The 27,000-nt window shown below is 41.6% G+C and overlaps 1 protein-coding gene across 4 annotated transcripts in view; it reads left to right on the plus strand.

Moving 5' to 3' along the window:
• Positions 1 to 27,000, plus strand: part of WIPF1 (WAS/WASL interacting protein family member 1) — a 129,036-nt gene that overhangs the window by 38,592 nt on the left and 63,444 nt on the right. For 2 of the 4 annotated variants that reach the window (XM_004476805.4, XM_012518959.4), the window contains exon 2: positions 11,258 to 11,445. The exons of the other annotated variants lie outside the window; for them this stretch is intronic. The gene's annotated coding sequence lies outside the window, so the exon portion shown is untranslated. The remainder of the gene's footprint in view (positions 1 to 11,257; positions 11,446 to 27,000) is intronic. 4 annotated transcript variants of the gene reach the window in all.

The following is a 27,000-nucleotide window of genomic DNA, read 5'->3' on the forward strand; positions in this document are numbered from 1 at the left end:
GTTTCCTTTTAACTGTTCCAAGAGTTCAGAAATATGCCACATGGTGTCTTTTTGCATGCTTACTAATGAGGGAAGTCTCTGGCATGACATAATCTCGAGAAGTCCCCCAGAATCAGTATAGAAACAGTTGCCCTGGGATCTGATTGAACTGTTTGACCTAGATTGTGAACGCTGACAGCCAAGGGCGTGCCTCAGTGCAGTTTCTCCCTGTACAACATGCATGTGTGTGCATGGGTTTAGGTCTTTCTTAGAGATGGAGCAATAAGTGGGCAGTTTGGGTGTGTACTGGAATGACAGTGGGCTTCTACTCAAGCTTTGGGTTCAAATTCCAGGTCTCTCACTGTTTTACTTGTTAGAAGAAATGTGTTAAACTCCTAGAACTTCAGTGTCCCCATTTATAATGTGAGAATGATTAATAATAATATATAATTCATAGCATGTTTATGAGGCTAAGCTAATTTTTAAAATATTTTTTACTGTGGTAACATATATATTACATATTTTTTTTTATTTTAACCATTTTCAAGTATACAATTCAATGTTAATTATAGTCACAGTTTGTGCTACCTTCAACACCATCCATTACCAACTTTTCCATCATCCCAAACAGGGACTCTATATCAATTAAGCATTAACTCCCCATTCCCCAGTCACACCTTGGCCCCTAATTTCTGACTCTGAATTTGCATATTCTAAATATTCTTCCTATTTCATGTACCTGAGATCAATACTTGTTCTTTTGTGTCCAGCTTATTTCACTTAATATGATGTCTTCAAGGTTCATCTGTATTGTATCATATATCAGAACTTCATTCCTTTTTACTTCTGAATAATATTTCACTGTAGACATATACCACCTTTTCTTTATTCCGTCGTCTGTTGATGGACACTTATGGCTATTGTGAATGCTACTATGCTACTATGTACATTGGTCTGCAAATATCTATTTAAGTCCCTGTTTTCAATTACTGTGGGTATATACCTAGAAGTGGGATTGCTGAGTCATATGGCAATTCTATGTTTAACTTTCTGAGGAATCGTCAAACTATTTTCTACAGTGGCTGCACCATTTTACGTTCCCATCAACAATGTACACAGGTTCCTATTTCTTTGCTTCCTCACCAACACTTGTTTTTTTTTTTAAAGGTTTATTTATTTATTTTTTATTTCTCTCCCCTTCCCCCCTCCCAACCCCAGTTGTCTGTTCTCTGTGTCTATCTGCTACATGTTCTTCTTTGTCCACTTCTGTTGTTGTCAGTGGCATAAGAATCTGTGTTTCTTTTTGTTGTGTCATCTTTGTTGTGTCAGCTCTCCATGTGTGCAGCACCATTCCTGGGCAGGCTGCACTTTCTTTCGTGCCGGGTGGCTCTCCTTAAGGGGTGCACTCCTTGCGCGTGGGGCTCCCCTATGCGGGGGACACCCCTGTGTGGCAGGGCACTCCTTGTGCGCATCAGCACTGCACATGGGCCAGCTGCACCCGGGTCAAGGAGGCCCAGGACTTGAACCACGGACCTCCCATGTGGTAGACAGATGCCTTAACCACTGGGCCAAGTCCACTTTCCACCAACACTTTGTTATTTTCTGTTTCTTTTTTAAATTTTAAAAAATAATAGCCTTCCTATTGGCTGTGAAGTGGTATCTCATTATGGTTTTTATTTGCATATCCCTAATGATTAATGATGTTGAACATCTTTTCATATGCTTATTGGCCATTTGCAAGTCTTCTTTGGAGAAATATCTATTTAAGTCCTTTGCCCATTTTTAATTGGATTGTTTCCCTTTTTGTTGTTGAGTTATAGGAGTTCTGATATATTCTGGATATTAGATGCTTGTCAGATATATGATTTCCAAATATTTTCTCCATTTCTGTATGTTGCCTTTTCACTCTCTTGATGTCCTTTGATGCACAAAAGTTTTTAATTTTGATGAAGTCCAATTTATTTTTTCTTTGGTTGCTTGTGCTTTTGGTATAATTAATTTTAAAAAACAAGTTATTTTATATCAGAAGCAATCTCTTAAAGTATTTTACCTCTTCTCCTTTGCAGTCCAAAATAGGATCTCAATCCAGTAAACTGAGAATTACTGGTAGGCCTTCACACAGTTACTATACTTTATCCCTATCCTGCCTCAACCCCCAAGGATTTTCTGTGAAAAATCAGATATGGAATTTTAATGTTAACCTTTATTTAAACACATACACAAATGCAAATAAACAGTACCTGCTTCAGTATTTTATGCCCATAATTTTCCCATCACCCCTCCACTGATACCAAAGCATTAAAGAAGTGTAAACCACCTCATTTTTAGGGGGAAAAAAAGAGAAGGTTGGGTTCTTGTTCATTACTGTGCCTTCTCAATCAGACATTAGGAAACTCAAAATTCTAGTCTCTCAGCAGGTCTAGCAACATTCTCTCAACTGAATTCTTCAACTCTTTAGAGGCTATATTTACATAATCGTGATAGTAATATTGAGTACTTAATTCTGAATGAAATGAGGTGACAGGAAACCCACCCTGACAACTTCCTTTCTGCAGTTACTTTTATAGCTCCCCAAAGTGTCTGCATTTCTGAGAGTTCAAAATTTGCAGAAGCATTCCCCAGGATGTTCTTGACTCTGTCCTAACCAACTGGTTCCTGGCTGTCCCTGTACCTTACACTTACCTGCATGATTCATGAGTTCTATGGCCTGTCCTCCAAATAAGAAGGGAGGAAGTAAATGAAGATCTGGCAGCGGCATACCCCTTTAGAAGAGTTTCTGATGTCTGTTCAATATCAATCTCCCAATTTAATAATCATTATTATTAATAGGAACCTACTATTACATTTCCCAAAGCAGCAGACTGACCTGACCAATTATCAGGGTCCTACTGCGCAATTCTGTAAAGATAGGATTTCTAAACCATTAGATATTAAAACACACACCCATCCAGAAGTAAAAGGTCCTACAATAATAAAATGCCTGGCCAATCATCAAAAGTCAAAAAGAGGGAAAAACAAAAGAAGAAAACATAGCAAAATACATATAATACAATGGCAGGAATAAGATTACACAGATAACAATAGTGTGACTAGTTTAAGTTCCTCTAATAAAATCAGCAAGTCCCAGATCAGTTTAAAAAAATATTTAGCTAGCTACCTGATGTCTTCAGGAGTCATATGTATAGCAGAATTACACAGAAAGGATGAAAACAAAGGGATAGGCTGGTGAATGCTAACAAAAACAAAAATAGATATGATAATTTTAATTTTTTTTTTTGATTTTTAAAAATTTCTCCCCCCCCCCCCAGTTATCTGCTCTCTGTATCCATTCACTGTGTGTTCTTCTGTGACTGCTTCTATCTTTATCAGCAGCACCGATAATCTGTGTTTCTTCTTTTTGTTGCGTCATCTTGTTGTGTCAGCTCTCCGTGTGTGTGGCACCATTCTTGGGCAGGCTGCACTTTCTTTCACGCTGGGCAGCTCTCCCTACAGGGCGCACTCCTTGCGCATGGGGCTCCCCTACGTGGGGGACACCCCTGCGTGGCAGGGCACTCCTTGAGCGCATAAGCACTGCTCATGGGCCAGCTCCACACGGGTCAAGGAGGCCCTGGGTTTGAACCACAGACCTCCCATGTGGTAGGCGGACACCCTATCCATTGGGCCAAGTCCGCTTCCCAATAATTTTAATATTTTAGAGTGTAGGATTAATGTTTAAAAAAGTATTAAAGTCTAGAGGAATTTGAGATACAAATCCAACAAGGAGATTTAACAATAACCTTTATGCACTGAACATCTTAGTACTGAATTAGATAAAACAAAAACTATTTAAAAATATACAAATAAAATAATACAAATAAATAAAAAGGAAAGTAAAAGTTTAAACTGAAGTACAAATCAAGTCTCCCAAAGTGGGATACTGTAACAGAGTACTTTCTAAACTTGATCAAGTAGGCAAAAATAAAAAGGAACAGATATTTGAGAAACATCATTATCAAGATTGACCGAACATGTAATTTTTAAAAGATTATGGAACATTTACAAAAATTGATTAAATACTAAGCCATGAAGAAAACTTAGTTAACCAAAATGTAGCCAAATATTGGCCACATTTAACAACATAGTAGCATTGCAACTGAACATTAACAGGGTGGTTCCTGCCCCCACCTCCACCTAAGGTAAGCATTTGAAAATTAAAATAGGATCTTTCTAAATAATTATTAGGTCAAAATGGAAATCAGAACTGAAACTGTAGACTACTTAAAAATTAACCATAAGAATACAACGCAACAACATCTTAAGATTTTAAAAGTTTGAAATAGGACTAAAAATATACTTAGATACAAAATTAAGATTTTTATTGAAAGGAACTGAAAGTAAATGAACTAAACTTGTAACTCCAGAAGCTAATAACAGAAAAAGTAAAAGCATAGTAGGAGGAAAAGAAAAGTAAAGCAGAACTAATGAATTTGGGAAAAAGAATTAGGTAAGAGTACAGGGTTCAAGGGAAAGCTGTCACAGTGAGGCTGGAAAAACTGGCTTAATTAATGGCATAAAAGAACTTAAATTCACTGTTCTTGCTCTCAGTGTAGTCTAGATTTGGTTGAGGTGAAAAGCATGTGTAGAAAATAAAGAACAGGACTACATGTAGTAAAGTACCTGCTTATGGACTATAAATAGTACATCTATAGTGAAGAGTAGTTGTTAGCTTCTGAGGCTCCAGAGAGACTGGACCTGCATCCCAGCTTCACGTGTATGAAGGGCCCTGGACAAGGTAGTTAACCTCCCTAAGCCTTCCCTTATTTGTGAAGTTGGGATCACAGAGCCTATCTCAGCAGACTGAATGTGCATTAAATGAAAGTAAGTATGTAAAACAATTAGTTCAGTGCCTGGCACAAAATAAAGGGTTGGTAAATGACTGTTTTAAAAAGTAAGTGGGGAAATGGATGTGGCTCAACCAATTGGGCTTCCATCTACCATATAGAAAGCCCAGGGTTCGATGGCCAGGACTCCTGGTGAGGGCAAGCTGGCCCACATGGCGAACTGGCCCACGCAGAGTGCCGGCCATGCTGGAATGCTGCCCCGTGCAGGAGTGCCCCTGTGTGTGGGCATGCCACCCAGCGCAGGAAAGCCGCCTTGCGCAAGAGTGCCGGCTGACACTGAGAGCTGGCGCAGCAAGATGGCACAACAAGACACAGAGGGGAGAAAATAAGAAGACGTAGCTGAACAGGGAGTTGAGGTGGCTCAAGAAAGTAATTGCCTCTCTCCCACTCTGGAAGATCCCAGGATCCATTCCCAGAGCCACCTAATGAGAATACAAACAAACACAGAAGAACACACAGCGAATGGACACAGAGAGCAGACAATGGTGGGGAATGGGGGTGAGGGGAATAAATAAAATAAATCTTAAAAATAAAAGGTAAATGAAGCATCCCATCCGGTCCCTTCTGGGTGGTAATGAGATGATCAGGGTATGTTTCAATTTGTTAAAGCTATTGGGAACAAAATACCAGAAAAGGGTTGGCTTTTATAATGGAAATTTATTAGGGAAAAATCTTACAGGACCAATGCTGTGAAAATGTCCAAGTGGGTGGCGGACTTGGCCCAGTGGTTAGGGCGTCCATGTACCAAATGGGAGGTCTGCGGTTCAAACCCGGGCCTCCTTGACCCGTGTGGAGCTGGCCCATGCGCAGTGCTGATGCGCACAAGGAGTGCCCTGTCACGCAGGGGTGTCCCCCACATAGGGGAGCCCCACGCGCAAGGAGTATGCCCCCTAAGGAGAGCCACCCATCGCGAAAGAAAGTGCAGCCTGCCCAGGAATGGTGTCGCACACACGGAGAGCTGACACAACAAGATGACGCAACAAAAAGAAATACGGATTCCTGTGCCACTGACAACAACAGAAGCGGACAAAGAAGACCCAGCAAATAGACACAGAGAACAGACAACTGGGGTGGGGCGGGGAGGGAAGGGGAGATAAATAAATAAATAAAATCTTAAAAAAATAAATGTCCAAGTGAAGGCATCATTGGAGATGCTGTCTTACCAAGGCAGGCTGCTGGCCATCCTGCGTCTTGTCACGTGGCCAGGCAAAATGGAGGCTGGTCCCTGCCCAGGTCCCTGCCTTCCCCTCTGAGCTGCTTTCTCCCCAGCTGTGGGCGGTCAGGCACATGGCTGGTCTCTCCTGTCTCCTCGCTTTGGGCTGCTCTGCTGATTCCATGCTCCGACCTCTCTCAGCCTTTCCGGCTTTCGGTCTTTCTGAAGCTGTGGGTGATCCTGGAGTCTTCTCTCACATGGCGGAGCAGTATATTGACTGTCTTTCCCTGTGTGTCTTCTGCATTTATAAATGACTTCAGTAAAAGGATTCAGACCTACCCTTGATCCCACGATCTAATCAAAATGTCCCTTAACTGAATCTAACCAAAAGGCCCCACATACAACAGTCTTCCATGCACAGTAATGGATTAATTTAAGAACATAATTTTCTGGGGGCCTACAAAAGACTCCAAAAGTCTCTTAGTAAAATTTCACCCAGGAGTGGGATAAAAAGGAGACTCAGAGTTGCCAATTCTGCCCACCTAGATGAAAAGACTGGGCAATTCATTTGTGACCTGTACTGTTTGTGATATATGCCAATGGTGAGTGGTTAAATTAGTCTCCATCCATTAAAAGAAACAAATCTGTACAGCACGATGCTCCCAAAGCAACATTGGTTCACTGAAGAGAAGAGCCTGGTCACAGAGGAAGGAATGGCCACGACGCCGTTCTGCAGTCGTCGGAAAGGCAGATGCGAGGAGTCCTTCGCGGTCTCCTACTGACTAGAAAGCACTTACATTTCTTCTCAGCAGGACCAAAACATCGCTCTCACAGTCCTTCAGCTTCACCTGTAGTCTCCTCAGACGTAGGAATGGAGTCATGAGATCCTGAAAAGGTGACGCAGTGAACATGAAAAAAGTCAGGTAGTAAACCCAGAAAAGAATTTAAATCCCCCCTCTTTTTTTATCTATATTTAGAACTTGATAATAATTTGTGGTTTGAGGTAAAGTTAGAATGTGTCTGAGAGTAGGTAAAAGTCTTGAGGTTTCTTAATGTCTGTAGATGCTATACATCAAACCAGTTTAATCAAAGTATTTGTTCAGTGGGTGGAAAAATCAGTGAAAGTAGTTGAATGATATCTGTTGGTCCAAACAAGAATTAACTGATCTATTTCCTCCATTCCAGGAGGAAATTCCATTAATTGTAAGTATACCTTCAAATTAATGCCTGTGAGGAAGGAGGAAAAAAAAGAAACATGATATTAAATGTATAATTTGATTCCAGAAATGATAAAATATGAAGGAAGAAAGCACCACCCACACAAACATGCATCTTGGAATTAATAAATACTTTTCCACTCAACTGATGTTTTGCTGCCAGTAAAGGTTAGCACTAATTTTATGAGAGCAGGTTTTTAAAAAGAGATTTGCACTATTGACATGGGCAGAACTAATGAAAATTGAAGGTAAATATAAATATAAATCCCCATAGATTTATTTCCATTTGTTGCCTTTGCGAAACAGAAAATTTGTGGATAGCTGGGTTTGATAATATATAAAATGAGCCTGGAGCATCTTGTAGTGACAGAAAGTAAGGAAGTGCTAAAAAATTTTAAAAATTAAAACAAAACAAAACAAAAACGCTTCAGTAACAGTAAATTAAAGGGGCACAGGAACCAACTGAAAGAGCTCCCAATGGCCAAATCTGGAGTAATTTGAGCTACCTTTATAACCCAAAGTATAAAATATCCTTAAGTCCATACTGATATAAATAAATGATTGAATAAATTAATAAATGGGGAAGAAGAGACGAATATCCCATGTGGAAGAATTCCAAATAATTCATGTAGAGCTGGTGGAACTTAACTCCCCACACCTTAGGTGTGAGCTGTGCGTAGTGACTGACTTCCTTCCAGAGTGTACAATATGGAAAGAGGAAAAATAACAACTTCATAGTGAAAAAACCTGGTCAACCACTCCCTCAGCCAGGTGATAAAGGCCGACACTGACAGGGTTGATAGTTTGTACCCTGACGTGATATGATAAAAATGGTACTTTCCTCTGTGGTCTTCCTTCAAATAACTCATAACCCCAATCTAAGCATCAGAAAAATGTCAGACAAATTCCAGTAGTGGGAAACGGACTTTGGCCCAGTGGTTAGGGCGTCCGTCTACCACATGGGAGGTCCGCGGTTCAAGCCCCGGACCTCCTTGACCCGTGTGGAGCTGGCCCATGCGCAGTGCTGATGCGCGCAAGGAGTGCCCTGCCACACAGGGGTGTCCCCCGCATAGGGGAGCCCCACGCGCAAGGAGTGCACCCATAAGGAGAGCCGCCCGGCGCGAAGGAGGGAGCAGCCTGCCGAGGAATGGCGCCGCCCACACTTCCCGTGCCGCTGACGACAACAGAAGCGGACAAAGAAACAAGACGCAGCAAAAAGACACAGAAAACAGACAACCGGGGGAGGGGAATTAAATAAATAAATAAATAAATCTTAAAAAAAAAAAAAAAATTCCAGTAGTGAGACATTCTATAAAATACCTTGGCAGTATTCCTTAAAACTGGCAAGGTCATCACAAACAAGAAAAGTCTAAGAAACTGCCACAGCCAAGAGGAGCCTAAGGTGGCGTGACAGCTAAATGTAATGCCGTGTCTTGAATAGGATCCTGGAACAGAAAAGGGGCATTGGGGAAAACTTGAAGGTACTAATAAAATATGGGTTTTAGTTAATAAGGAAGTATCGATATTGGTTCTTTAATTGTAAACAATGTATCATGTTAATTAAAAATGTTAATGATGGAAGATTGAGGGGTATGGGAACTCTTGTTTTCTTCTCAGTTTTTCTGTAAATCTGAAACTGTTCTAAAAATGAAAGTCCACTAAAATTTTTTTAAAGGTCTAAACAAAAAAAAAATCATGGACAGTAGGCAAGGTTGGAGATTTTAAAGGAAAATTTTAAGGCGTACTTTTTTTTTTAACCCCCCCTCCCTTTTTAAAGATAGATTTATTCATTCATTCATTCATTTTCTACCCTTGCGGCTTGTTCCTTTCTTTGCTGTCTGTTCTCTGTGCCCATTTGCTGCGTGTATTTTCTGTATCTGCTGGTCTCCCTTTGTTGTGTCATCTCACTGTGCCAGTTCTCCATTGCACACAGGCCGTCAGCTCTCCGCCGTGCACAGGTCAGCTTGCCTTCACAAGGCATATGGTAGAGGGGAGCCCAACTGATTGAGCCACAGCCACTTTCCCAGGCACTTTTTTGTTGTTGTTAAAACTTTAAAAAATTGCACGAGTAGTAATGGCTTAAACAAAACATGTAACTGCTTAGTTGAAAAATAGAACTGGCAGCTTAGCTTAAATGTGACACTTCTAAATACATTCGAATGATGTTGTTATTTATCATCTACGTGTAGTGTTTTGTTTTTCCAAAATTTTTTGCAATTTTTGATTGCAAGATGGCAAGGCTTTACATTATTCCAGTTTAAAGTTAAGGAGATGCCAATAGCTTGGACAGCCATCTTGACTAAATCGGCTAGTCTAACTGTTCAGTCACAAAACTAGTCATCATCCGTCAAAATGGTAAAACAGTTATACATGTGTGTTCAAAGCCAGAAACGTAATCATGTGGTGAGACTTTGGAATTTTACTCTTGTCCAGAGTTCTTACTCTGAGAACTCATCTTCTTACTCTGTGTTCTCACATGGAAAATTCATTGGGGAATTCTGGGGTAATAGTATCAAGCTTTGGAACAGTGAGCTTGTCTACAGTTGCCTTTGTAAAAAAAAAAACAAAACCCAAAAATCTCTTTAAAAGCAATTTTTAAAAAAGAAATACATATTTATGCCAAGGGAGCCGAGTAGAAACAACTTTGGGGTTTCTGTACTGAGTCAGATTGTACAAACGGCAGAATACTCCCCTTGGTCTAGTATATCATTTTACTCCCACACACCACTTCCTACATCTACAAATTCCAGTATGTTTGGACCATCCTGAGAGCTAGGGGAATTGTTAAAAGGAAAGAAGGCACTGATTCCAGGAACAAGACAGCCAGACATAGCAGCCTTGGGCTTCTCAACTGTGTCCTTGTCCCAGCTCTTGTCCAGTCTTCCCACCTCTTGGTGGCACAAGGGGCACATCCAGGGCACAATCCCTCGTGCTTGTATAGTGCCAGAAAGTAAGGAAGTGCTCTATGGGAATGTTGTTTTTTTTACATGACTTTTATGTGAACCTACAAGTTCTCTAATTTAAAAAAAGTTGCAATAATTAAAAACAAACAAACCTTATGCTAAGTAAAAGAAACCAGAACCAAAGTACTACATATGGTATGATTCTATATGTATAAAATGTAAATATAAATAAATCTGTAGAGACAGAATTAGATCACTGGCTATGTAGGGCTGGGGAAGAATAAAGGGGTTGAGAGGTGACTGCTAAGGGGTATGGGGTTTTTCTTTTGGGAGTAATGTAAAATTGATTGTGGTGATGAATGCACTACTCTGTAATTATACTGAGCCATTCATTGTACACTTTGGATGGATTGTATAGTGTATGAGACTATATCTCAATAAAACCGCTTTTTTAAAAAAGAACAGAAAAACAAAAATCCCCGCAATGATGATGGTACTTCAGAACCAGCACAGGAACCCGCCACCACCTCCAGGAAGCTGGGGCCCACCCTCTCAGGGGAAACTAAAAGCCTGGTGGCAGGGAAAGGTCCACCCATTATTTAACCCTGGGAGGCTGCAAATACAGTGGCTTTGTTTTCTGAACCAAAAATTAGGGCACATTGTCCATTGGGACTATGGATGTGAACATGAGCCTGTGCCAGGAAATGCGGTGTGAATGGCTGTTGCTGCTGCAGAACCCAGAAACGTGAGCTCGTTCGGTGGTGGCACCCTCCAGCGAGGAGTCACATCGGTGCCCACTGCTGCTGGGGACATCCTAGGAGCAGTGCTGTCGACACTCTTTCTGCACCTGCAGTACCGCAGGTGGCCCGGGGACACAAGCATGCCCAAGCCCCAGGCTCCACTGTGAGTGGCTGCCCCTTTTCATTTGCCGAACCCCATCCCCGGGAGGCCCACATATCTCTTTCTCCCCCTTCTCCCCTCTCTCTGTGGGGTCAGCAGTGCCAGGGGTCCAGACAATGCTCTCCCCTGGCTCCCTCCCAGGCTTATCTCTGCTCTAACTGTGGAGAAGAGACACCTATATAACTCCCTGGGTGACCCCCGCAGCCAGTAAGCCCATTTCTTTAGATGCAGGGTTACCACAGCGTGAAGCAAACGGACTGTCTTATCACATGCCTGTGACCGGGTAGAGAGGCGAGCTGAAGAAGGTGCAGTGAGGAAGTATAATGTCACATGCAACGCTTACAGGAAACTGGCTAGAAGATAGCAGGGGAACTTGAGAAGTTGGTCGTTTCCAGCGGATTAAAACAACACAGGTCAGTGCTTCTTTCCCCCTGAAAAACCTTTCATAGCCGCTCTAAAATACCAGACTGACCCTCTTTCCTTAACCCGTCTTTAACTGTTTCTCCAATGTGAAGAAATTGCTCTGGCTTTGAACGGGAAAAGCCAGTACATAGCTGGTAACCACGAATCATTAGAGGAACGAGCACTGAGCCATTACTGTGAAAATGAAATTCTCAGAAGCTTTTGCTTCCTTGTAGAGGATTTCTGAGTCGTTTAAAACAACCGAACTTCAGATGTTCATAAATAACTTATTTAATGGAATTCAGCTAAGTCTCTTCTCAGGTTTACCTATTAGCATAAATCTGAAGGAAGACAAATCATCTTGTGTTTAAAAGCATATTGCCTGGTGTTCTAAGATTGTTAGAAAACATAGAAGGTACTGTGTGTAAAAACATTTGCTGCAGATTTGTTATTTGTATGTACTTTTCATCTGGTAAATGAATATTTTAGCTTGTATATTATGTTCAAATGATTTCTCATGTCTTTATATGTTCCTGAGTTTCTTTTTTTCCCCTCCTCCTTTCCTTTCTCTTTTCCTTTTCTTTTCTTTTTGTCCCTTCCTTCTCTTGCTAACATAAAATGAGAGTAGAGGAGGGGTGGGGCGGGCCTGAATGTGAGATGAGGAAGTACTAAGAGGCACAGCCTGGGGTTATTGCTAAGCCGGACCTGAAGGAGCCCTGAGGTCTGACTGTTACTAGAGCTTTATGTTCTCAACCTTGTGCTTCCTATTGAAAGCAAGAGTTGAAGAGTCCAGAGAAGAGCCACAGAGGTTTTTTAAGTGTTGCAAAATAAAATCCCAGAAACACCTAAGGGCTCAAGATTATTCATCATATAGCCAGTGAGGGGCAGTTTAAATAAGAACTTCAAATCAATACAAGGCTGTCTGGCAAAGGAAAATATCTAAGTTAGGAGAAGGAAGTTATTACATTCTTGGATCTTTGTTAAGCATTAGAATGGATCATCCAGAGTGGTTGCTGAGCTTTTCCTGGACCGTTTTGAAATGTACTAGATTTCTTCTTTGGCCATATTAACGTGTTAATAAAGGCAGGAAGGAAAATGAAAAAAAAGAGACAAGGATTGTGAGCTTCTTGTTTAATCACTTCATTCATTTACAGTGCTCTAAAATGTGTACAGAAAAACAAAATAACAAAGGGGTAAGGGGTCAGCAGGCTCATGTGTTGTTTATAATCAAGTAAGGCAGAATAATTACAACGGTGATGAAAGAAAATTCTTTGTTGACTTTGTCCTCGGATTGCCACATTTTTTTTTCTTTCATTTTTTACTACCATATTGTGCAAGAAAATGGAGAGGAAACAGACAGAATAAGGGAGGATTCTAACCTAATTTCAGCCCAAGTCATTTAAGAAACCCTGCACTGGCTTTGACAGTGGCAGCCCATGTTTTATTGGGAGCCTGAGGGTGCAGGAGGAGTGGACTTTATTTGGTAGCTGGAGCCCTTTGCACAGATGCTGGAGGAGACGCTCAATAGGAACTGCAGTATGGTGTCTCACGTACATGGCGCCTACCCTGTGCATGGGGAAGAGGCTTGCAACTTAGCAGGACTAAGGAGCTTTTCTTTCAGGTGTTTTTTTTTTTTTTTTTTTTTTAAAGCTTGGCAATTCAGGGATTATTTGTTGTTGTTCTTCCTTTAATTAGGTATTGGTAGTAGAAAAAGGGTTTTTATTTTAGAAAAGTATTTTCCAGATGGACCCAAAGTGTTTTTTTTATAAATGTATCCTTCCAAAAACTGTTTCCATTTTTTTCTGGGGGCCCCTGCTCCCCCCCCAGCCATTTCTTACCCCCTTTTCCAGCTTTCTACCTTTGCTGTGTTCCATTGTGTCTGAGATGTAAGAAAAGGTTTATGAAATGCCATCATTGTGCAGCTCCTCTGATTTCCAGGTCTGGAAGTGGTTCTGAAAAAGGAGGACAGAAACTGGCAGAAGGCTGTGGCTCTCATTGCATGGTGGAGTGTACCTGGAATATTAAACTTGCATGTAATTTTTAGGCTGGAATTCCTGTCATAGAAACACTGAATTCAGTTTGAAGGTCAGCAGTGGCAAGAGACGAAATCTGGAGGAAAAATGGTGAATTTTATGGGGAGGGACTGAATTCTCTAAATAAGGAGAATAATGGAGCCAGCTTTGCGAATCTCTCTTCTCCGCCAGGTCTGATATATAGGCAGGCTTCTCCCCAGAATCCCAGATACAGGATACTACCACTTTAGTATTAACATCCACAGATGTTTGGGTGGCCTGGGTTTTAGAGGGACAAGATAGTGTTAAATACAAATATTCATGACAGTAGGGAAAAAGAAAAGAGAAAATAAAACTTTGTTGAGTGTAAACTTTACCATCAAGTCAGTCATTTTTTGAATTGGCATCAACAAGTCAGGAGGTCCACCTTTCTGAACTTCTCAGAGAGAAAGTTTCTGGGCATGCTAGGGTCTTATTATTGTCATCATCATCACGCTGGGAAACACTGGGAACCATAGATATTTGAAATATTGTATATGCAGGCTCTAATGTCCAGATCATCTGCCATGAGCCAGTTGTCTTCTGTGGTCCACACCATGGGGAAAGAGCACAAGTTTCAACAATATGATTTTTATCTTGACTCTGAAATACTACATAAAAATCTTAGTCATTTTCAGTTCATAAGCAGTTCATTCTGGGAACACTGAGAAAGGGCAAAAAGGGGATGATTAAACAGGGAAGAGAAGAGGGAACTTTGGTGAGTGCTTTTTATTCCTTCCACAATTTATACTTTTTTGGCTACATAATGAAAACAGCTTCTGGAAAAAGCCATTCTTCTTGAGTTTACTGACTAAAATCAGACTCTATGCTGGAATAAACCTACCTTCTGACAATTATCAAACCGACAGGCTTGAAGATGCCATAGATTCTAGAATCGTTATCATTTTGCTTCATGAATGCCTCACAGAATATGTTCATGCTTTACTTCTGGGTAGTAATAACCCAGGGGAGATTCCAGCTGTTGTCCCAGGAAGGTGAGCAAGTGAGCAAGACCAGTAGGGTGTTCTGGAAGAATGGCCAGGGTAGGTGTTAACAGATTTTTTAGAAGGAAATAGTAGCGGGGAACGGGTGTAGCTCAGTGGTTGAGTGCCTGCTTCGCACATGGGGAGTCCCAGGCTCCATCCCTGGTACCTCCTAAAAATAAAAAAAATGAAAAGGAAATGGTAGGGAAGTTGTGATGGGCAGCCTAAAGCAGTGCTTGGGTGATTCTGTGCCTGGAGGTACTGTCTTCTAAACAAAGTATCATCGGTGCTAACACATGCTCTGTGACATTTCCAGGGAAGGAATCACCTATAGGACTGATTGATTTTTCACTTAGCTGTTTCAGTTTCCCACCATTTCTTCCTCAGTTAGAAAGTTGGTCCTGGTTTAAAAACTAACAAACAAAAGCAAAACAAAAACCCGTCAGTAAATTACAAGAGCTGCAAATATTTATTTATCTGTCTTTTACAAAAGCACAAAGAGAGCTTTTCCTAGAAAAGAGCCCTTAAGGTGGGACTCCATCATGGCACAACAAACTGAATTTAAGAGGCACCTGTTCCTAGCTCCTATGCCAATTCCACCAGGGAGTGTTCATGTACCGCTTAAGTAATTTCTCAGTACTAATTAGAGGTTACTGCTGTGAGACTGTCTCACCATCTAGATACTTCATGGTGTCTGTTTTAATATTTTTTGGTATGAATTAGACTTCCTTTCTACTTGGGTTTGTTCTTGGATTTTAATAATGTCATCTTTTGAGTTCACATTGTATTGGTTTGTAACAGTAGTGTGACTTAAGAACAAAGTGTCTTTTGTGTGTGTGTGCACATATTTTTTAGTAAGGGAAAACTCTTTAGGTTTTAAACATTCATTATCAGATGATATCTTGGAACCACCAGTTATTTAGAGTCTGCTGCTAATTTCAGATTAGTAGGCTATGCACGTATCATACCTGTAGGTTCATGTGGAAGGTTTGCTAGGGATTTCTATTCTTTCTGTAAATTCCTGATTTATTGAATGGTGATTTGGGACTTTTTAAATTTCCAAGCCAATCGTAGAAAGATTTGATCTTACTTTCAGACTTTAGAAACCTGTGGAATGATCCTGACTCCAGAAAACCAGGTTTCAGACCAATAGAGGGGGCTGCCCCATACCTCACCAGCCTGCGATGCTGAATCACAGAGAGAGTGACTAGAGCAAGGGGACTGATACTCCAACTCCTCCTCCTCACTGCAGTGTGACTTCTTAAGAAAGTCCCCATTCTAGAAGTCATTTAACTAAATGAACATTCTTAATGAACTGCTGTCAGAACTTTGCATAAAACCTCCTTCAGAGCAAATGATATGTGCCTCTGCCCTCCTTCCCTCTGCGTTTCCTCCTCTTTCTGCTCCTCTCCCTGCTTCTCTCCTGCCTTTGCATATCCATCACTTTCTGAAAAGCTCAGGCTAGAATTTACCCACACAGATAGCACGCTTCCTCCCCTGGCCCTGCCTCGGAGCTTTTCATTCCTCTTCCCTACAGCGTTAAATAACCCTCCCTGCAAAGCAGGGGCAGATCAGGGCTGATCAGAGAGGTAGACAGATTAAAAATGTTTAATATACAAAGAAATACTTTGGAAAAGAATAAAGTAGTTATTAGATGATTCTGATAAATCAGGAAGGGTGAGTAGTTTACTTTTTAAAAACTTCTTTTAAGAAGTAGCAGAAGGGGAAAGGGAATTGAAAAGGCCAGAGGACAATTTGCTCTAAAAAACAAAAATGTTAGGTTATTCAGAAACTATTTTTTCCCTCTGCTTAAGTGCCAGGAACATCTGGCCTTGGGGAAAGTTTGGGAAAGAGACTTTCAGATGCTGTTGTCATTACATAAAACTTAAGGAAGGAGGTAAAAAATAAAACCCTAGATTTTTAGACATTGAGGGTACCTTAGAAAGTTCAATCTTCTCCATTTTTAGAGTTCAAAACAGGGGCCAAGAAAGGTTAGGTAACTTTTCTGAGGTCAAAATAGCTGGCTCGTGATGGTCCTACACTTGAACCAAGGCTTCCTGACTCCAGTGCCACCCCCACATATGGGAGCAGTGTTGAGGGCCCAGGAACCTGGTTTCAGTGCCCCCTGGGATCTGCAGCGTCAATCCAGGACTGCTGAGGCGGTGGATGGGCTCTCCTACACCTCCAGGCAAAGTGACCCCTGCCAAATTCCTGACCGGCTGCACAGGAAAGTGGTTGTCATTTTGTAGGTAGAAACCAAATCCATCCTACCTGGAGAAAGTGTGTGTGTAAGGAACAGTGAGGGTCCTCGTGGACAGCTCAAGGAGGAACAATTCCCAGTGGCCGCTCAGGATTGGCCAGGAAGAGAGACCCTGAAGCTTGCGGCTCGAAGGGAATTGTCTGTTGGCAAGTATGGATGAAGATCAGGGCCGACTATGGCCTGGAAGAAGCCCTCCTGAAGAGGCTTGCCCATCCCGAGCCCTGATTCCAAGGTCCCAGAACCACCTGAAGACTAAAATCAACTCCCTGGGTGCCGTTCTCTCAGTCAGGATGTATCCTGGACAATGATGTGGGCACTGGGAAGAAATGATGTCATTTCTGAATCTGGAGCAGGTTGGTCTGAGTCTGATCAGTCTGGTCCCCAAATTAGAGAGATTTTAAGAACTCTATGATGCAGTCTCTGTGCTTGAAGTGTCGTGTGCCACCCCTCCCCAGTAACACTACTCCTAAGGGTCTCTCCCTTTAGCTCCCCTCCGTGTCGGTCCTACTTCTTTGCTGCTTCTCTTCAAAGTGCCACAACCATTATAAAAAGAAGAAAATGACATGCGGGTCCTACTATTAGAAATCACAGGCCCTTTTTTGGACACCGGGTAGCTTTTCTTGTTAGTGTTTTTACTTATTTCAGAAATATTTACTGAAGATCTTACACTCTAGTTGGGCATGTGGACATTAAACAATAAACCTAACAAAATAGAACACCACATGATGTATTAGAAGGTTAGAAGGTAAGTGCTATGGCAAAAGCACAGGGTAAGGCAGCACAGCACAGTGGTGTGTGTGCATTTAAGAGGGGTGGTTAGGGTGGCTGCTGCGGGGAAGGTGGCATTTGAGCAAAGACCTGGAAGAGCTGGGAATCACCATGCACACACCCGTGGAAACGCTCACGTGTGAGGGCTGCGAGGCGGCAGGTGCCTGGCCTATCCGAGCTTCCACCGAGCCGTGTGACCAGGGCAGAGTGAGGAGGAGAGGGTAGAGGGTGTGATCCTCTGGGGACTTGGAGGCCAGCATGGGACTGCCGCTTTCCCGGAGTGAGAGGGAGCCGTGGGGGCCTTTGAGCAGAGGAGAAACAATGATCTGACTTTCCACTTTAAAGCAGGGGTTCTTAACCAGGGGTCTGTGAGCTTGCATTGATAAAAATCAACTTATTATCTTTGTTTTCTCTGCCCTCCAATCTTGAGTGCCGTAAAACTATCTGCGGCTACATTCTGAGAAGGGGCCCATCGTTTTCACCTGACTCGAAGAGGGGTCCATGGAACAAAAAAAGGTTAAGAGCCCCTGCTTTAAAGGATCCCCCTGTCTGCTGTTTTGAGAATAGACTGAAGGAGAGCAAGAGTTGAAGCCAGGAGACGAGTTAGGAGGCTTTTGCAGTACTGCAGGTCAGAGATGACAGTGCCTTGGACCCGGGTGGCAGCAGGAGTGGTGATGAGGAGAAATGAGAATTGGTTATTTTGAAGATAGAAACAATAATAAGTGAGAGAGGAGTCAAGGAAGATGCCACGGTTTTTGGCCTAAGCAAAGGAAGACTGGAAATGCCATCAAACTGAAATGGGAAAGGCTGTAAGCAAAGAAAGTGGAGCCAGGTGGGGGTCAAAGGGAGATAGTTTGGTTTGGGTTGTGTTGAGTTTGACATGTCTGTTGAACAGCCAATTAGATATACATGAGTAGGCAGTTGGATATACATGTCTGCACATAGGACTTAGAATCCTAGAAGAAATTCATCTTCTTTAATGGTCTTAATAGCTTAATTATCACTCCTGAGTTCATCTATAGCTTCTAAAATTGTATGGATCAGGACGCTGCATAGTGACTTATTCATTGATTGATTTTGGCACCGAAACCAGAGAAAGAATGCTCTCTTGGGTAAACAAGGGTAGAAGGGTTAGAATTTTTGTCTCAGGCCTTGTCTTTCACTGCTTAAGCTCCAGTGATCCCATACTTCTTTTTTTTAAAGCAGTTTTATTGAGATATAGTCACATACCATACAGTCCATCCAAAGTGTATATACTCTGTGGCTTTTAGGATAATCAATGTTGTGAATTCATTACCACAAAAAATTTTAGAATAATTTCATTATTCCCAAAAGGAAAACTCCACCCTCCTTTGTGGTCACCTCTTAATCCCTCTATCCTTCCCAGCCCTACCCATAATTCTTTTTTTTTAAAACAAATAATTTTATTGGTACATAGAAATAAAGCATACCGTTCATCCAAAGTGTACAGTCAGTAGTATTTGGTATAAGCACATAGTTGTACATTCATCACTTCAGTCATTATTGAGAGCATTTTCATTTTTTCAATAATAATAAAAAGTAGACAAACAAGAAGGCCTCCACACAGCGTCTCACCCTGTAGCATGCCCACACCCATGTCTGAGGTGTGTACTTTTACTTTTTCTTGTTTCTCATGAAACTATGCCCTTGCTTATCCTAAAAAAAAAGAGAGGGAGAAAAAGAAAGTTTCTCAAATTTATTTTTAAATAATCTCCTTAAACCTTCAGCCAGCCTGTGAGGTAGGCACTATTATAAGCACAATTTACAGAGGCAGAAATTGCTTCAGAGGAGTAGTGCCTTGACCACAGTCCAAGAGCCAAAATTCAGGCATCCCCCTCCCCATTCTACTTCCCAGAAGCAGAGAGTAAAGTAAAACAAAAGTGTTTTGTAAAATAATGTAGCCAAGAGGCTATGCAGAATGGTCTCCTTTGTGATAAACGTAAAACCTGGGGCTCCATTCAAAAATTTCAGGTAGTTCCTAGGCAAATCCTTGAAGTGGGAGGGGGTTGTGATAAAGACTTTTGTGTGGCCTCTACACCATGCACTGGGCTGCTTGGGTGATAGGACACCTGTGGGCTGAGAACATTCCTCTCCCTCAAAATCACAAGGACATACCCAGCCCTTTCTTGATAGAAGTTCCCTGGTACCAGGTGGCGCCAGCTGCCGCCATGATGCTCCAAGAAGGTGCCTGGTAGCTGGGAGACTGCCAGTCAGGCAGCCCTAAGACCAGAGTGAGGGGCTCTGAGGTATGGGAAGTGGTCCAGCACCTGGAGGCTCTAACCTCAGCTCAGGGCTCAGAGAGGAGGACTGGGGCTCTTTCCTCACAGTGTAAGCCAGTCAGCACCACAAGGCTACAGTCTTAGCTCCTGTGGGGGAGCCCTCTGTGGAGAGTCCTGGGAGGAACAGCCCCTACCTCCACAGTTGATACTGAGTTTTGTTTGTACTGGTACAGCCATACTAGATATGAAAATACTAAGATGCTTCAAAAGGAATTGGTGAATCGTCATCACGCTCAGTTACCTGAGTACTCTCCTAGGACCTCTAATACCTCTCCCACAACTCAGCACCTAAAGGATTAGTGACTCACATAGCATGGGTCTCCCAAGCATCAACATCATTTTGATTGGCTGGTGCCTGTGCCATAATGGTTGCTAAATATCTTGACCATCACCCCTGCCCCATCCCCATAAAATGGAGCACGTGCAAGGCAATTTCTGGGAGCAGGTGACGACAAATTGTGGATGGGATCCAGGAGGGCAAAATTCAAACCTATAAGCATGTCCCAAGTCACTGGTTCTCTGATATGGGTCTGTTTTTGGCATCCCAAGCTAGTCTTCACCATCTAGAAGGAAAATGACGGCAGTGTTATGTCTGGAGAGGTAATAAGCAGATGTCAAGCAGAGCTCCCAGAAACATAATTTTATAGGACCTCAAGTTTAAGAGGATTTGAATTGTGCAGAAGAACATCTCTACCTGCTTTCCAGTCCAAGCCTACTTCTCATTAGAAAAGTGGTTGCTACTTCAAAACATGGCTTGTTTGCTCCCATAGTTCAATTGGCAGTCACCTGCTGAGAGGAGGGGAAATGTTCATTACAAGCCAAGCTCCACTAATCCTGATTTATTAGTGCCAAACACTTGCCTTTTGCAGCTGTGGAGGCTCTTTTCAAAGTTGGTTCATTTCTGAGTTGGACTAGCAGCTACACTGCATGGTTAAAAAAAAAATGCACACACACAAACCATGGGATCATCTACAAATACAGTAAGTGTCCACACATTCCACAAAGCACAAAGCTAAATTTTAGACAGTGCCAGCTGTTTGATTTAGAAGAGCTGTCTCTATCTCGCGTTTTTTACCTGAAGTCTGTGAACTGAATGGGCAATGCATTACATCTTTGTTTTCTTTGTTTTCACAAATCTCTAACTCAAATGTTGTGTTTCCTTTCATTTTGAATGTAGCCAGTAAACCACAGTAGTATTAGCAGCACTGTGATTTCTTTACCAATAGAAATCATTGATATTTTTGTGGCATATTGTGCTAGGAAGGTTCTAAGATGGTCCCAAAGATCCCTACCTCCTGGAATTCACACACTTGTATAAATCCCTCTGAGTGTGGGCTGGATTTGGTGATTCACTTCCAGCAAACAGGATGCTGCAGAGAGGACGGGATTTCACTTTTGAGATTTCATTATATAAAGGCTGTGGCTTCTGTCTTGGGCGCTCCATCTCACTCACTCACTTCCCTCTGAGGGAAGCCAGCTACCATGTTTTGAGCTGCCCTGCAGAAAGACCTGCCTAGCAAGGAAAAGAAGGAGGCCTTGAACAAACTGAATTCTGCCAACAACATGTGAGATTAGAAGCAGGAGCAGCCCCAGGCAAGTCTTCAGATGAGAACGCAGTCCCAGCCAACCCCTTGATAGACCTTAAGCCAGAGGCACCCAGTTAAGCCATGCCCAGATTCCAGACTCACAGAAACTGTGAGATAGTAAATGTTTATTGACTTAAGCCACTAAGTTCTGGAGTAATTTTTTGCACAACAGTAGATAACTAGTAAACATTTCAATTGATGACGTCTCCAAATATCATTTACCCTTATTTTCACTTTGAGACTATAGTAATTATTAGACTGGCCACTAGCTCTTGTTATTTAATGCATTAACAAGGAAACATTTATTTATGATGTTCTTGTTATTTAATGCATTAATAAGGAAACATTTATGACAAATTTGTTTTTTAAACATTTTGGTAAATGTTTTCACATAAGTGGTTAATTTTAATCCTATGTGCTTTTAAGTTTATATATTTAAACACATCCTTATGAGAAGTGGTCCACAGGTTTTACCAGATCACAAGAGTCCTCTGGCATGATTCTCCTATAACAGAATCTGAAATGGAATCATATATTTCTGAAGCACTTAAATATTCCCTGTCATATATATTACAGCTTGTTTATTAAATCCTGTGAAGACATCTGGAATAAATGTTAAACATCGTTAGCACTTGGTTGGCATGGCACAGTAAATTATCAGCTCTTTTCCGTTCCTTTCTCCCTTTTGGAAAGGGGCAGGGCCAGCCTTAAACAGACTTCTGAGGTAGGCCGGTTTGTGTTCATAGCCCCTTCCACATTGGCACACCAGTTCTGTAAGTCTCATCTTTCTTTCGATAACCATCCTAATTGTCCCATCATCTGGTCCATCTTCACTTGGACAGGGCACTTATCCGCTCATTGTCTCTGCTTCTACCTCTAAGGAGTGGTTGTAAAGATCAAAGAGAACATTTATGTGTGGGGAACTGCTGTGTAAATCAGCCCTGCACAAATTTTAGTAGTTAAAATTACTTCAATATGCCATACTTCCTCACAGTTAAGATTTTCCAATTTTATGTCTTAAAGTCTTCAAGGTTTAAAGGTAATTCATAATGGAAAATCAATCAGTGAATTGAAAGAAATATAATACCTCTTAGGAGGACATTGTGATAGGTGTTGCAGTGCAGTTGTCTCTGATTTGTCATATTTATAGTTAAAAGCTCAAATCCCAAGGTAGTGGATGTAGCTCAAGTCGTTGAGCACCTGCTTCCCATGTATGAGGTCCCTGGTTCAATCCCTGGTACCTCCTAAAAAACAAAAACAAAAACAATCTCAAATCCCGGCCTCACCATCTCACCATCTCTGTAACCCCTGGAAAATTAAAGTGAAGATCATAATTTCCTTATAAGCAGAGCTGATATTTAAAATACCTAACAACTGGTAGGCACAGGTGCTAACCAGTCAAAATGTACACCAGGCATAACCATGTGAACATTAGCCTGCTTATAGGAGATGATCTCTAAAGTAATTTCCATTTCTAAAATTCTAAAATGTTTAAAGATTCAAGAGACTTAAAGTTGGGGACTACTGATGATAGACATAATTAGCTCTTTTTTTTTTAAGATGTATTTTATTTATTTCTCTCCCCTTCTCCCTGTTGTCTTCTCTCTCTGTCCATTCGCTGTGTGTTCTTCGTCCGCTTGTATTATCAGGTGGCACTGGGAAACTGCGTCTCTTTTTTGTTGTGTCATCTTGCGGCGTCAGCTCTCCCTGTGTGCAGCGCCACTCTTGGGCGGCTGCGCTTTTTTCACATGGAGCAGCTCTCCTTGCACGTGGGGCTCCCCTACAAGGGAGACACCCCTGCCTGGCATGGCACTCCTTGTGCGTGGCAGCTCTGCGTGTGGGCCAGTTCACCACATGGGCCAGGAGGCCCTGGGTAGCGACCCCTGGAGCTTCCATATGGTAGGCAGATGCTCTATCAGTTGAGCCACATCCTCGTCCCATAATTAGCTCTTAAATAAGTGGCCCTTCTGAAATTTTAATCAGGAATATGGTGTTTAAATATATGCAATATTCTGACCTATTTGAAGACAAAGATAAAGATTTTATAAAATGATAATATCCAGTGTTGGCAAGGGTGTGATGTTTGGGGCATTCTTTGATGCTGCCAGAGGGAGTATGAGCCTTCCCAGTGGACCATTTGGCAATGTGTATCAAGAGATTTTAAACTGTTCAGACTCTTGGATCTAATACTTCTAATATTTACAGAATCTATGCTATAGTGTGATCCTAACTGAGCACAAGAATTTGTATATGATATTTTGATGTTATTGCTTTTATAAAACTACAGTAAGAAACAAACTTAAATGACTGACTAGGAATAGGAGGATAGTGAATAAACTTTGGTGTAGAATATCATGCAGTGTTTAAAAATCATGTTTTCAATGTGGAGAAATTGGAGCTCTTGTGCATTGCTAGTGGAAATGTTAAATGGTATGGCCACTGTGCAAAAGAGTTTGGTGGTTCTCCAAAAAGTTAAACATAGAACTACCATATGACCCAGCCTTTCCACTCCAAAAGAATCGGACATGGACTCAAATAGATGTTCTTACACCAATGATCATAGCAGTATTATTCATGATAGCTGTAAGGTGGCAACAACCCAAGCGTCCATCAACCAATGAATGGATAACCAAAATGTGGAATATACAATGGAATATTATTCAGCCGTAAAAAGTAATGAAGTTTTGATAGATGTTGGAAAACATTATGCAAAGTGAAATAAGCCAGACCAAAAGGACAAATGAGTCTATGTATATGAAATACCTAGAATAGTATATTCATAGAGATAGAAAGTAGATTAGAGGCTACCTGGGGCTGGAAGGAGGAGGGGGTTGGGGAGTTATTGCTTAATGAGTACAGAGTTCCCGTTTAAGATGATGTAAAAGCTTTTGGTGATGGAGGTGGTGATGAGTACATTATAAATGTAATTAATGCTATTGATTGTACATTTAAAAAGGTTAAAATGGCAAAATTTATTATATAACACTAAAATTAAAAAAAATTTTTAAGAATATTTATTTTTTGAATATTTTGTGGCATGAGAAGATAAAAACTGGACATATAATTATATACCTTATAATCCTAATTTGAAAAATTTTATTCATATATAAAGACTAGAAGAAAATATTCTAAAGAGTTAACAGCGTATATTTCTGCACAGTAGGATTGTGGGTAACTGTTGCTGTCTTTAAACTTATTTGTGTTCACAATTTTCCACAGTTGACTTGTGCTAATGATAGAATTCAGAACACATCACTTAAAAGCTATTAACAACTATCAAATGCAAAGCAGTATGCTCGGGGGTATAGGGGTGGAAAAATGAGAAGATGTGACCGCTCGTATCTGGGAGCACCAGCTTGTGAGTGCTCTAGCCATATAAAAATACCTGTTTGGGGGCACTGGGAATAAGTCTACCAGAGGCTATGCAATGGTAGAATAGAGGAAGAAGCAGTGGTGTCTCGCCTGAGACGCCGTCTTCTCAGAACTCACCGCTGCTTTGCAGCGTTGGGGGTGGGGGCGCTGCACGACCTACGGGCATGTGCTTCTCCTCAGCTCTGTCCAGCAGCATGAGCGTGGCCTGCTGTCATTCCTCCCTTACCCTACTCTGATGATGTCCAAGGAATCCATCTCCACCGTGCCTGTTTGGATTTGGTGATTTTAAAAACTGTGCTTTACATGTCCTGCAAAGCACCGTGCGTGGCACCTTACGTTGTAATAACTTGGAAGCTCTTGCTAGCGTGGTGGTTGTATGCAGGCCAGTCTTTCCCTCCTACCTATAAGGTTCATGAGGGCCTCTTCTGTCCAGTTGGCCGTGGCCGGGATGGGCCCAGCTGCGCTTGATCGTAGAAGAGGAATTCAGGCACCACTTGTCAGGGACAAAGGAAGCTCTTGCATTTAGGGAATTTTTAATTAGTCTGAAAAGAAGACTCATAGGTATGAAAGAAAGGGGGGAAAAAAAGGTAACCCTCCTGAAGAGACAAGATGACCTTTGGCATTTTCCACCTCGAATGCCCACTCATTTTCTGATGCCCATTGTTACTGTTAGTGTCCACGAAGGAAAGTATATGACTAAGAACTGTGGAAATGAAACAAAACCTCAAAGGCCGTTACTGAGCGGCTGCCTTTCTAGGCTGTGCCCTCGCCACCCTTATCAGTTCACAGTGCAACTTGCCTGCTTTCTGGGATCTTTATTCAATTCTTTCTGTCAGTTCTTTCCAGCCAAGAAAACATAATATCATGTATACACTACACATGGAGATGCTTGTGGACCTTCCAGTTGTTTTATAAACCTGGGTCAGACCTTTGGAAGCTCCAGTGGAGGACGTGGACTTCATGTGGTACACGTTCACAGAGGCCACACTGCCTCCTGGTGCTGTCCCGGCTGTGGACCTGTATACTGTCCCCACGCCCAGTGTCCCCGAGGGTACCAGAACAGCATTTCACTCGCTGGAAGTCTGCCCATTGTCACTTTTAAGACTCCACGAGCACTTTAGTCAGATCTGATGGAAGTTGAAGTTGGCTCTGATGCCTGTAACTCAGGAGTAAACGGACAGCAGGTAGACGAATGCTTAGTGAGGCCGGTGCTCGCAGGCTTTTAAGGTCATTGTCCTTTCCTGGCCATCCCTCTTGTCCAGCTGCCTATGATTTGGCATTTCTTCTGGCCAGAGAATAGGCCTGGAAACATTGAATAGAAAGCATTCTCTCCTTCATTGCTCAAAGTGTTTTTTTCCAGAGTAGCTCCAAAGGTTATGTTAGGTTTTATGGGCAGCAGAGGTTGCTGACTGCTGTGCCACTTAGAAAGACAAACTGCAAAAACCGTGGTGCTTGCACTCCTTTGGAGTCTGCTGGCGAATGGCCAATTGCAGCCGAAACCAAGTAGGTGCTTCCTGTGTTTGGAAGGAGAGGGAAAGCATCCTTTAAAACATTTAAAGTTATCTCCACATGTGCTCTGGGTCCTAAATGTTTTAAACTGAAAATCTCACTACCCAGCTGAAGGTCAATGACTCTTTCCTGTCTTCCTCTCAAAAACTGAAATGAAAATAAAATAAATAGAATATCTTCACCTATGAGATGGATTTCCTTACATGACTAAAAAGCAAAGGACTCTTTAACCCTATGAGTGAAAAGACCTCAAACATATAATACAAAACCAGGATTGAAAAAACAATTTATAGGCTTTTGCTATTACGTCTAAAGATCTTCTCAAATGAAGGTTATTTTTAAAGATTTTTAAAAAATTGACAACTGTTCTCCCAGAAAAGTAGCTGCTTTTGCAAAAAATGACAAATGATTTTCAAAACCAAATAAAATACAACCTTTGTCACTGATGTTTCACTTAATTTGAAAAATATTTTTAAATGCTCAAAAATTGGAAATATTGGTTATTTTAGCCATTGTGGTTGCATCAGCCCAAATTTGACAAAAGAAGCAACTATTTTAGGCTCTGTAAGGACACTTGGAAAGAAGACTCTGGAAAGCCATCAGTGATAGAGAGACCATCTGTTGGAGATGCAGAATTAGCTTCAAAAGTAAGGAACATCAGAATTGCTCTTCCAAAGGAATTCAAGGACCTTCCTGTTCCCAGGGGAGTTAAGTGAGCAGTCCTCTTGTACATACAA

This window comes from Dasypus novemcinctus, chromosome 7 (genome assembly GCF_030445035.2).
Source record: "Dasypus novemcinctus isolate mDasNov1 chromosome 7, mDasNov1.1.hap2, whole genome shotgun sequence".
Classification (NCBI taxonomy): domain Eukaryota; kingdom Metazoa; phylum Chordata; class Mammalia; order Cingulata; family Dasypodidae; genus Dasypus; species Dasypus novemcinctus.